The sequence below is a fragment of the Mus caroli genome, unplaced genomic scaffold (assembly GCF_978045245.1).
Source record: "Mus caroli unplaced genomic scaffold, Mus_caroli_1 scaffold_2, whole genome shotgun sequence".
In the NCBI taxonomy this organism is placed as follows: Eukaryota; Metazoa; Chordata; class Mammalia; order Rodentia; family Muridae; genus Mus; species Mus caroli.
This window is the reverse complement of record NW_028227257.1, coordinates 107494914-107507990: the sequence shown is the minus strand read 5'-3', so window position 1 is coordinate 107507990 and position 13077 is coordinate 107494914.

Below are 13077 nucleotides of genomic sequence, written 5' to 3'. Positions count from 1 at the left end.
CATTAAATGAGAATTTAAAAGTATCAAATATTATCATGAACAAATCTCAAAACAACAGTAAAATCTGTTTTCCCCTGTCCCCACAACTTGGCCCAGTTTCTTGTTTTCTCTCAAGATTTTCACAAGCTATTCCTGGCCAAGAAACAAAACCAGATCACCCTATTCCCCAGTAGACTAGGACAAAGTTGGTAATAACATCAGCTACAACTCCAAGAGAAGGAAATCAAGCTAGGTCTGTCAGGTACCTCACTGACTAGCTAGGAACTTTATATGGTGTCATGGTCCGCGATTAGTCTTACCATATCAAACTAAAATGTAGGTACTATCTGGGGGGTTGGGCTCTGAATTTTTGCTTCATCTAATGAGTAGGTTCAGAATATGTAGAACTGTGCTAATTATTGAAGGATATTTTAAAACATACTAAGTTGTGACTATATATGGATATACATAATAACTGTTAGTGTTAGTTTTACTTGTCAATTTAACACAATCTAGAATTACCTGAAAAGACAGTCTTAATGAGGGATTATCTGGATCCGGCCGACCTGTGTCTATCTTCATTAAATTGATATGCAAAGACATAGTCCAGTGTGAGTGGCACCGTTTCCTTTATATAAGAGCAGAGACAATAGGCTGGGCTGTAAACATGCAAGCATTCAATTCTCTTTTTGTATGGATTCGATGTGACCTAAAGTCCAATATGACTGAAGTTCCTGCTTCCTTGGGTTCCCTTCTAGAAAGGACTGAAATAAACTTTTCTTGCTCTTTGTCAGGTTATTGTATCACAGCAACCACAAATGATACCAATACAGAAATTCACTGTAAGTCTTCAAGATGCTAAGTTTTAAACAGTTAAGGACGAAAGTGAGGACCAGCCAGATGGCTTAGCAGATCGGGAGGGCTTGTAGCCAAACCTGACAACACTTCAGCCGCAGGAATCCACATGATGGAGAGACTGTCCCTCAAGTTGTCACCTTACCATGACACGTGCTGTAGCATAAAGCACAAATTCCATAAATAAGTAAATAAATGAGGAAAATGAGATTTAAATGGATTTCCTAGGTGTTGTGGTTACATGTCCAAGTTTTAGTTATGTTAGGCTGAGGGTATCACCATACTTCATATTGTGTTAATACTACGTAATCATGTTTTAACCTTTTTAAACAAATGAGTACCTGTAGAGACAGTGAAACAAGCATGTCCTGACTGTATGACGAAGGCTCCAGCCTTAGACACTAGAAAATTGGACTGAAATGAGGACTGGGAGCAACTGGGAGACAGTTGAGGCATACAGGTCTGGGTGCCAGAGGATGGACATGGCCTATGGGTGGAAGGATTTGAATGCATGGCTAAAACGAGGAGGAGGATCACTGCGCAGACTTGGGAGCCTTTGCCACGTTCTCAGACCTCTGTCCATGAACAAGTTCCTTGGCAAAAAAAATTCCCTGGTGGTGTACACCTTTAATGCCAGCACTTGGGAGGCAGAAGCAGGTGTGTTTCTGAGTTTGAGGCCAGCCTGGTCTACAGAGTGAATTCCAGGACAGCCAGGGCTACACAGAGAAACCCTGTCTTTAAAAAATAAATAAATAAAATTTTAAAAATTTTTTTAAAAAATTAAAAACTTTTCCATGTAGGTCAGGCTTGGTATACATTCTTGTAATCCCAGGACTTGGCAGGTTGAGGCAGGAGAATCTCAAACTCAAAGCATGCTGGGCTACACAGTGAAACTGTCTCAAAATGAGAGGTAACAAGGGCCAGCTGATAATCTCAGTGGTCACAGACTTATCTAGTGTGTCAGCATCTCTGTGTTCACTCCCCACGTAACCCAGTGTATAAACCCTCCACGGGATGGTGCGGGTACCTCAGCGGCTGTTCTGTTTCTTCCTTATGCAAGCTCTCCAGAACTTGCCTTCCTGACACCAGTTTCAACATACAACCCTGAAACACTTCCTCCTGAGAACGCTCTCCTCCCTAAACCTCAGCTGCTTTCTGGTTTCCTCTCAAATGAAGTCTCCATGTTTGCTACACTGTCCAATTTTTTTTAAAAAAAAGAAAGAAAAAGAAAATATAGGGCAGTGAAAATGCTTGTTGTCTGTTCCTTACAGCACCCTCTAACCACACACAACCATTAGTGCTGGAAACATGACCGAGTGGCTGGGCAATTGAGTTATTTTAATGATTGTAAACTTAAATGACTGCACATGGCCAAGGGCAAATGTACTGGAGAGTACTGCTTTGAGTATCTGCCTGCTTCCAACCCCTACATATAAATACCTGTCCTTCCCTGGGGAAGCTCAGCCTTCCTGCAACCCCGGCCATCATCTGTAAACTCAGGCCCATGGCTGATCTTTAGTAGTCTGCTGTCTGCTGTTCAGTATCCGAAGGCACCATAAATTCCTCCTAAATGTTTCACTTAGCCTCAAACTGCAAACTCGCAAAATTGAACTCCAGTCTGTCTAACACAGCTCTGCCTTCCCTTTGGACACTCTGTCCCCAACAATGATGCTGTCATTCTCTCAGAAGTCCAGGCAGGAGTCAGATTTGACACATCTCCCCAGCCTTCCCACTAGCAGAAGCCATGTAGTACTGGCAAGTTTTCCTACATAATCTCTCTCAATGACTTGTTTGTTAAAACCACAAAATGTATTGACCTCTGTTCTGCAAAACACTGCAACGATCTTACCCTCAGCAAATTTAAATGTACACAAATCAAAATCACAGAAATGAAAAATTAAGTCTAAAAGGGTGGTTAGAGGACTCACCTAGGGTCCTGCACTCATTTCCCTCTACCAACCAAAAGATTTTTAAAAACCAAATGTATTGCCATAGAAGGTCTCTCCAGTTTCTCTCAGACCAATGGCTGATGCAGAAAAGCATGCTTTGCCCCACACCCTTCCCTGTCCCTGTGCTCTATGTCTGCCACTCTATTCTTCCTTTTCAGAGCTCCTGCACCTTTGTGGATCCTTTGCAAGGACATCCCTCCTAATCCCTCACTGTCCCACAGTTAACCCCTCTTGTGCCTTGCCAACAGGAGTTCCCTTCCTGGACTCTCTGTTTCCAGCAACTCAGACAAGAATTTAAGCTCAAAGCAAGCCTTCCTATAAAGCCATCACTTCCAGCTGTAATTCCCTCCTTTTTAGCTTTCCATTACACTTCTAGGGTACCCTTCAGTGGCTCTTGTAACTTGTGATTTACATGATAAAGGCCCTATCTGTAATACAGTCTGAGCCCACCAAGTTGAAGAAGACAGCTTGCAAGTCCCAGGCCAGGCTGGGCCACAAGTCTACCATTCACTCATGATATAGAGATGTGAAGTCATGACCCTTCCTTCAGTGAGCCTCTAGGTTCCACTGCATAGTTCCATACCGTTGGGCAAGATGGCCCTTAGTAAACTTGTCACAAAACAAAAGGAGACATGAACAAGGGAGAGGAACCTATAGGGACAAGGAAGGGGGCAGCCAGCCTGAGAAGAAGACAAGGGAGAGTGTGGGAGGAAAGTAATTAGAATAAATTAAATACACTTATGAAATGGTCAAGGAACAAATTTCATTGAAAAAACAAAATTTTTAGGATACATAAAATGTATAAATACATATAAAATTCCATCTTGGTGTATAGAAATGTTTCAAAACATGCAAAAATTGTAATCATACCATATTAACAAAACCAAATAAAAACAAACTGATAAAATAACTTACAAAGCAATACTTACATATCATCTAATATTAAAATATGTACTATATACAAGTCTTAACACATAATAATTAAATGGCTCTGTCTATGCCTTTAGGCCATCTATAACTCAAGCATTCTGTCATCCATGATGACAAGTGACCTCAATTGTATATTCCTGTGAGTTGTTTTTCTTAATCAAGTGTGTTTAGTTCCTCTAGTCAATATTTTGCCTTAAAGCTCTGGAATTATTCCTACTATTCTAGTTTATTGATATGCGTTTCCTTCTCCGCTCTTTGAATGTTCTGACTTTACACTCCTGTGAGATAATCTTTCTACTTCGTATCTCCTCTACTCTGAACTGAATTAAGCCACTTATCTGCTTATGTTCCTGGGCTACTCAACTCATTTCGTTCTCTCTTTGTATTGATGAACCCTCCCTCTAGTTTTGTGTAACAAGCTTACTCCATGTTCCTTCTTCCAAACCATTGGAATAATGAATAAAATTGGTCCTAATATTGATCGCTAGAGCTTCATGGTCCATCCATCCAACCCGTTCCACACTTTGATATCAAAATCAATGTTTAATCGACTTAAGTAGTTCATCCCTGTGCCATACTCAGCTGACACTGAGATCTGTGGTTGTACGGTGTCATTTCCTGGCACTGTGTCCCAAAGCCTAAGTCATTGATTGGTTCTTGGCTTCCTCCAATATTATTTATTATTAGATTCAGCAATTATTTCCTAACAATGAGGTAGATAAGATGAATTCATGCAGACACTCTTTAAATTAAATCATAACTTTCTGATGTTTCCAATTGTTGATTTCCTAAAAAAATCCACCAACACCTTCGGTACAGACACTAATCTTAATAATTCTAAATCTTGTGCTCAGGGTGGGGAAGAGGGTACTTAGTGAATTTTAATGAGAGTTTTGCCTATTATACACTACACATTATAACTGTCAAAGACATAAGATAAAACATTTCAAGTCCCCTTTTGTCTTTATGGAAGAACCTGAACATCTATTAAGAATCAAGAAGAAAATATTTGAATCACAATAGTGAAAACTCAGGAGCTGTAATCCATAAAAGATGTTCTACTATAGATAAATTATACTTTGATTTCTAAAATGTATTTTAATTTTATGTGTATGGATGTTTAGTCTGCAGGTATGCCTGCTGCTCATGGAGGGAAGAAGTGAGCTTTGGAGCGAGAGTTACAGATAGTTATGAGTTGCCACAGGGATCCTCGAGATTTGACCAAGGTACTCTGGAAGAGTATCCATTGCTCTCCACTTCTACCATCTCTGCCATCTCCCCAGCTCAATTCCTCACTCTAAAAAACCCCAGCTGAACTGCGTTGGAGGGTGGGGTGATACAGATCCCTAGAGAGTAAGAATCTCATCGGCTATTTTTTTGTAGAAGCTGTGGAATTTCAGTCTGTTGGTATGTGTTGTGTGATGCTAAATTCTGCCTACAGCAGACTTGTCAAGTTTACAAACTTTTGTTGTGCATACCTTGTTCCTTAATATAATACTTCACATTTACAAGCTTTTGTTGTGCAAACTGTTCCTTGCTTTAAAATAATTGGTTAAATAAAATTGTCTACAGCCAATTACAGGAAGGATTAGAGGTAGCCACTTTTGAGTTACCCCAGGGACTGAGGAGAGACCAGCAAGAAAGAAGGGAGAACTAGAGGAGAGGAAGCCACCATGGGGAGAGATGGACCACGAGCACGTGGCCAGGAGAAACAGCAAGTATCTGGGGTACACCGCTGGGGAGGTAGCCAGGCCAGCAGTTAGAAGAGTAAGGTTAGGAGTCACTACCCAATAATTGTCATAGCCAAAGACAATAGCCACAGTCTGAGTCTCATTTGTCAGCTAGTCAGAGATGAGCTTAAAGTGGTTGCACTACAGCAAACCTTTCTAAAATTACATTTACTTTTGTATCTGTCATGGTGCATGCCCACGTGGAGCCAGAACACCACTCACAAGTTGATCCTTTTGTTCCATGATGTGAGTCGCAGATATCAAACTCAGGTGGCCAGGCCTGGCAGCAAGCTCTTCTGGCTGTTCCGCCATCTCACTGGCCATGTGGAAATCTTCTGAAGATGGACGCACATGAGCACAAGCTCAGAAATGAATAGTTTGAAAGTAGGTTCTTGGAAATAAATACATAAAGACAATGGAATGGAGAGAAGCAAATCTCCTGCAAGCTTGTTTAATACACACTAACCGTGAATACACTAGAAGGCCAGATGAATACAGAGTTCCCTGTAAATAGCACACACTTGCATCTCCTTTAATATGACAGCTAAACAAGACAGGACACTAATGTGCATTGGCTTGGTTTTTCTGAAATCAGGAAACCTTGCACATCCTAGGACCACAGTAAATGAATTGATATTTAACTTCTTCAGCTCAGTTATCCTGGAAGACCCCAATTCCATGTGTTTCTTAGACCCCTAGAAACAAAGCCCAGCGTGGAGTTCTTTGTTCTTTCGCCTTCAGCCTGAGAGAACGATGACCACTGGGTGACCCACCCAGGTGCCTGACTCATTGTGTAAGGGACCAAGAATGTTTCCCAAAGATAGCCTGTAACCTTTCCATGAGCGATGAGCTGTAATTCGTCATCCCCATTCTTACGATGTTTATTTACTCAGCTTCCACATTCTTTGTAGTCTTACCCTCCCCTTTCTTTGCAGTTTCTTCCTTTAAAAACCCTCCACTGCAACTGCTGGGGGTCGATCTCCTCTGACCCTGTGCAGGTTACGAGCTCGACCTCAGCATGCTGATTCCCAAATAAACCTCATGTGATATTGCATCAAGAACGGTTTCTCTCGAGTTATTGGGGCGTCACCTCATCCCGGTACTTGAGCAAGGGTCTCTCACTAAACGGGGGTCTTTCAATCCTATCAGCTGTTCCTGACTTGTTTAGGATTTTAGTTAAACCTTTTTCTTTTAGTCCTCCCTTCCCTGGTGCCCATCAGAGTCAAAAGGGCATTGGATCCTATGGAATTGGGATTACAGATGGTTTCAAACCATCAAGTGCATGCTGGGAAACAAAGCTGGGTCCTCTCACAAGTGACAATGTTCTAAGCTGCTTCACTATAGTCTCTCCAGACTGCTAGAATTCATTTATTTGTTTTTGGGTTTTTTGTGGTTTTGGTTTTGGTTTTTTTTTTTTTTTTTTTTTTTTTTTTTTTGCTTTGTCCAGACTTCTCTGTGTAGCCCTGGCTGTCCTGGCACTCACTCGGTATCCAGGCTGGCCTAGAACTCAGAGATCTACCTGCCTCTGCCTCCTGAGTACTGGAATTAATGTGTGTGCAACAGGGCTCAGCTAGGATTTTGTTTATATAAGAGCACAGGTGCCTTTGGAGGGTAGGCGAGGACTTTGAATCCCGTGGACATGGAGTTATAGTTGGTTGTGAGCTGCCAGTCCTCGGCAAGAGCAGTAGGTACTCTTTACCACTGAACCATCTTTCCAGCCCTAGGAAAGAATTTTTTTTTTTTTTAGAATGTCCCTAAATTTGAGTCATCTGATATTTTCATCATGTTCAGACTGTGTCATGGGTTTTGGGTCCTGACTTATTTTTATAGTCAGCAAATGTCAGCACTTATTTTCATGGTTACATTAACCATTACAGACTTTAACTCCACAGAACACCATTTAAGTAAAAGGGATTAAATTAAATCAGTTGAGCAAGATCATATAATTAGAGTGAATCTTCTGATTTGAGATACAGTTCTCACATTACTGTTTCAAAAAGGGCAACATCAAAATTACTTCATGTTTTAAAAAAATTATTTAAACTTAGAAAATGACAGCACTCATTGCCCAAGTTCCTCTTGAAGCTGTAAGGCATTAGTTTTCTTTCTATAGACATACATTTTCTTTTGTAAAAACTGGATTATAGACATAATTTTCAATATATCATTTATATCCTGTTTTAGTTGGTTTTTATGCTGTGAAGAGACACCATGACCATAGCAATTCTTATAAAGGAAAACATTTAATTGGGGCTGGCTTACAGTTTCAGAGATTCAGTTCATTATCATTATGGGCAGAAGCATGGCCGCATCCAGGCAGGCATGGGGCTGGAGCTGAGAGTTCTACATGTTGATCTACAGGCAGCAGGAGGCTGAGTGCCAAATGAATCTACAGGAGCCATAGCTATTCAAACCATGACACCCCCTATATAACAAACATTGCTGGCATCATTTTTATCGCTTGTGTAAAACTTCATGGCATAGATAGTATCTGTGCAGAACTGTGCAAACTTCCAGGGGCCAAAGATTAAATGTCTTTAATCGTGCTGTTAAGTTGGTTTCTTCCTTTCATTCCTTTTTCTATTGTTTTTTATTCTGTTTGGAAATGAGGTCTCCCTATATATGCCAGGCTTGCCTGGAACTCTCTATATAGCTCTCAACAACTTATCCTTACAACTCTCCTGCCTCAGTCTCCCTACCACACCTGGCTATCAACTCTATTTTTACCTTTATTTCTGGCCAACTTGATACCACGAATCAATGTACCCCTTCCTCTCATTTTGTTGACTTCCTTTGAGTACTAAGTGGAAGGAGCTTTTTTTTTTTAACCTTTCGTGGTTTTTGTTTTTGTTTTTTTGTTTCTCTGTATAGCCCTGGTTGTCCTGGAACTCACTCTGTAGACCAGGCTGGCCTCGAACTCAGAAACCTGCCTGCCTCTGCCTACCAAGTGCTGGGATTAAAGGCGTGTGCCACCACTGCCTGGCTGTAGCCAGCGTTCTTAACTGTGGATCCCCGTTCGTTTGCTTCTTGAAGTGATATTGAATTTTCTCTCTCAAAGATGTCCTAATATTAGGAAGTGTGAGCTAGAGTCACTTGTTTTTGGTCTGTGGGAGGAGTAAGATTTTTTTTTTCTACATTTGTTTTATCACAGGAGGGCTGGGTGTGCAGACTTCAAGGACAACTTGATGAAGTCAGTTCTCTCCTCCTATCATGTGACTCCAGGTATAAAACTATGCTCTCTTGTACTTGGCTTCAAGCACCCTGACCCTCTGAGCCAGCCATCCCAACAGGCCTGTGCTTGGTTTTACTGTGGAGGTTTGTTCTGAATCTTAGTCCCCTCAGGACAGCCACTGAGCCCTCCGGTTCCTCTGCTCCGTACTCTCTCCTCTAGGGCTTTCCTCTTCAGCCAGGCAAGGCCCTGGTCGCCACAGCTCCATGCTTTAGCAGAAAAAAAAGAAATGGCAAATTCAAAAGCACACTGCTTTGGACACTGACAAATCCAGGCTGCATTCTACCTCCAAAGAAATACATTCCAAAGACAGTAGTAACAATGTTGACTCTTTGCTGTGAAAAGCATATCTTTAGTCAGGTGGTAGTAGCACATGCCAGCCCTAGGGAGGCAGAGACAGGCAGATCTCTGAGTTCGAGGCCAGCTTGGTCTACAGAGGAAGTTCCAGGACAGCTAGGGCCACGCAAAGAAACCCTGTTTTGAAAAACTTAAAAAAAAAAATTATTTCTGCAGTTAGCCCCAAAGCTTCATGATAGCCTTGGTCTTGGTGCTGTGGTAAATATGGATTCCTAACACACGGACTCTGCCCTCGCCTCACATCCAGGCCTGCTTTTCCAGAAAGGAATTGACTCCAGAGTCTCAAACCCAGCTCAGGGAAGTCAAGATTTCTCTTCTGGTTTCCTTTTCTCTTCAGTTCCATTTTAGGACATTTAAAATAATCACACCTTGAGGGTAGATGGCAAGGCTAAAAACTAACAGAAAGATTCAGAAGGAAAGCCCTTATTAGAGACTGCCCTCGTCAGTTCCTAGCCTGATAAACACCGTTTCCAAAAGCAGCATGGGAAGGAAATACTTTATTTCATCTTACAGCTCATAGCCCATCATGAAGGGAAGTTAGGGCAGGAGCTCAAGCAGGAACCTGGAAGCAGGAACTGTAGCAGAAGCCATCAAAGAAACAGTGGGGTTTTTTTGGTTTTTTGTTTTTTGGTTTTTTTGGTTTTTCAAGACAGGGTTTCTCTGTGTATCCCTGGCTGTCCTGGAACTTACTCTGTAGACCAGGCTGGCCTCGAACTCAGAAATCTGCCTGCCTCTGCCTCTGGAGCACTGGGACTAAAGGTGTGCACCACCACGCCCGGCTAGGAACCGTGTTTATTGACTTGTTCAGTTTGCTTTCTTACATACCCAGGATCACCTGGCCAGAGATGGCACTGTGTTGCGGGAAATATTTTAAAAGGCACCATTCCGTGCTAATGCGGGCTACTCTCTGGCCCCAGAGACCTCGCTGCCGCCATGGCTAGCCCCAAGCAGCAACCGCCCATCTCGCGGTTCTCTTGCTGCGGGTTCTGCTCACACTCTCAGCCATCTACCCCCTGTGGTTAGCAGTCACAAATTCCAGTAACCCAGTAAAATCAAAATTCTAGAGGCTTGTAATTTATCAGTCAGATTTATATTAGTAAATTCTCAACCCACAAAACGCCTGCACAATGAACTCAAAACTCAACTGAAATAAACACAAGAATCACAGCTACATGGGGCAAATGCACCCCACTTAATATTTAATCATCTGTCTAAGAAATCCCCAATACTTATGGCTCCCAAGACTATGGTTCTGGCTCCTCTTTCTCTCCTATAGGTTCCATCTTATCTCTTTCTCTCCTTCCCTTCTGTCTCTCCTTCTTCTGTCTCTTCTCCTCTTTAAAATTCTCAGTCCGCCTTCCTTTTCCACTGTCCAATCACAAGCTTCTTATATTAATATTTAGATTAATTGGTGGGAACTGCTACAGCTCTGCCCACAGTGAGCTGGAACCTTCCGCATCAATCAAGAAATATCCCCACCGTCTTGCTGTATCAGTCAGGGTTCTCTAGAGTCTCTACATAGTAAGAGAATTTGTTGATGACTTACAGTCTGCAGTCCAACTCCCAACAATGGTCAGCAGCAGCTGTGAATGGAAGCCCAAGGATCTAGCAGTTGCTCAGTCCCACAAGGCAAGCAGGCAAAGGGAGTCTTCTTCCTTCCAATGTCCTTATGTAGGTCTCCATCGGAAGGTGTAGCCAAGATTAAAGGTGTGTGCCACCATACCTGGATCTGGGCCTTGCTTTGTCCCAGGCTGACCTTGAACTCAGAGATTTCCTTGGCTTAGTCTCCTCAGATTCATAGCCACTATGCCTCAAGATGTCCATGTCAATATCCAGGTCAGAAACTTGTATCTTCCAGCCTCAAGATCAGGATCACAGGTGAGCCTTCCAGTTCTGGATTTTCATTCATTCCGGATATAGTCAAATTGACAACCAGGAACAGCTACACTTGCCTACAGACCAATCCTATGGAGGCGTTTTCTCAATTGAAGTTCCCTTTCTCAAAGATAACACTAGCTTGTGTTAACATGACCACCTCCCAGAAAAAACAACAGAGATAGTAAACATAATTTGCTTTTTAAAAAATAATTTGATCAAAACTGGGGGGCCTGGAGGGATAGCTAAGTGCTTGATGTGTCAGCATGAAGGCCCGAGTTCACACAAAAGCTAGTGGGGTAGTGTACGTGCAACCCCCGCATGACAGAAGAACTGGATTCCAGAATGTTCTAGCCAGCCAGTTTAACCAAAACAGCAAGCTCCAGATTCATTGAGAGATCCTGTCACAAAAAAAAAAAAAAAAATGTGGCAAGCAATAGAAGCCGATACCCAGCCTCTGACCTCCTCATGCGAGGGCACACACACACACACACAGAGCTTAAAAAAGAAACACAAACTGATCAAAATGTATAATCTAATGGTGTATATCATCATGTTTTGAAATATATATATATCATGGTATGATAATGAGTAAATAAACTAACATATGTGTTACCTTACATTTATCCTTTTTTTTTTTTTTTTTGGTTTTTCGAGACAGGGTTTCTCTGTATAGCCCTGGCTGTCCTGGAACTCACTTTGTTGACCAGGCTGGGGCCTCGAACTCAGAAATCCGCCTGCCTCTGCCTCCCGAGTGCTGGATATTTATCCTTTTTTAAGTAACTAAGAACACTTAAAATATTAAGACTTAGAGCTAGCCGGGCATGGTGGCGCACACCTTTAGTCCCAGCACTGGGGAGGCAGAGGCAGGTGAATTTCTGAGTTCAAGGCCAGCCTGGTCTACAAAGTAAGCTCCAGGACAGCCAGAACTATACAGAGAAACCCTGTCTCAAAAAAACAAAAACAAACAAACAAAAAAAGACTTAGAGCTGGCAACATGGTTCAGTGGAGAAAGGTACTTGTTGCTAAGACTAATGAGCTAAGCCCCCTCCCTCCCCACCCCAGCATAATGGAAGGAGTGAAGGACACACACACATAGATTAGTTTTTTCTTTTTTTTTTTTTTTTTAAGAATTTGTTTATTCTATATAAGTACATTGTAGCTGTCTTTAGACACCAGAAGAGGGTGTCATATGTCACTACGGATGGTTGTGAGCCACCCTGTGGTTGCTGGGATTTGAACTCAGGACCTCCTGAAGAGCAGTTAGTGCTTTTTTTTTTTTTTTTTTTTTTGTTTTTTCGAGACAGGGTTTCTCTGTGTAGCCCTGGCTGTCCTGGAACTCACTTTGTAGACCAGGCTGGCCTCGAACTCAGAAATCCGCCTGCCTCTGCCTCCCGAGTGCTGGGATTAAAGGCGTGCGCCACCACGCCCGGCTCAGTTAGTGCTCTTACCCGCTGAGTCATCTCACTAGGCCCCAGATTAGTTTTTTCTAATGTAATAAAAAATGTTGAGCCGGGCAGTGAAGGAGCACGCCTTTAATCCCAGCACTTGGGAGGCAGAGGCAGGCGGATTTCTGAGTTCAAGGCCAGCCTGGTCTACAGAGTGAGTTCTAGGACAGCCAGGGCTACACAGAGAAACCCTATCTTTAAAAAAAATGTTGAAATCTACTGTCTTGGCAATCTTCAAGTGTACAGTCCTTGTTATTAATAAGTCACCGTACCGTACTGTACAGTGAGCCTTAACTTAGCCCATCTAATCCATCTAATCGAGACTTTGCACACTTTAGCCAGTGTCTCCCCTCCTCTTCCTGCCTCAGCCCCTAATGACCAGCATTCTTCCCTTTCTATTTGACCAGCATCCTCACTTACATGTGAGATCACACAGTAGTTCTCTTTCTATGCCTGACTTGTGTCACTTAGCACAGTGTCCTAGAAGTGGGTCTAATTCTAAAGCAACAAATTAGAAACACTCTAACATTCCTCCAGGAACTCCAGGTTGCACCCCTGACCAACCGCAGAAGGCCCCTGCCCAGATCTGGCTCGGTAAAACTGCATTACAGACATATTTCCTTGAGCACGTGTCAGCTGCCTGCATTCCCTTGCTGGGGACCTCAAGTTGCCATCCACTTTCAATATTAATGCAGCATGCAAGGGGAACAGGAGGATTGCAGCCC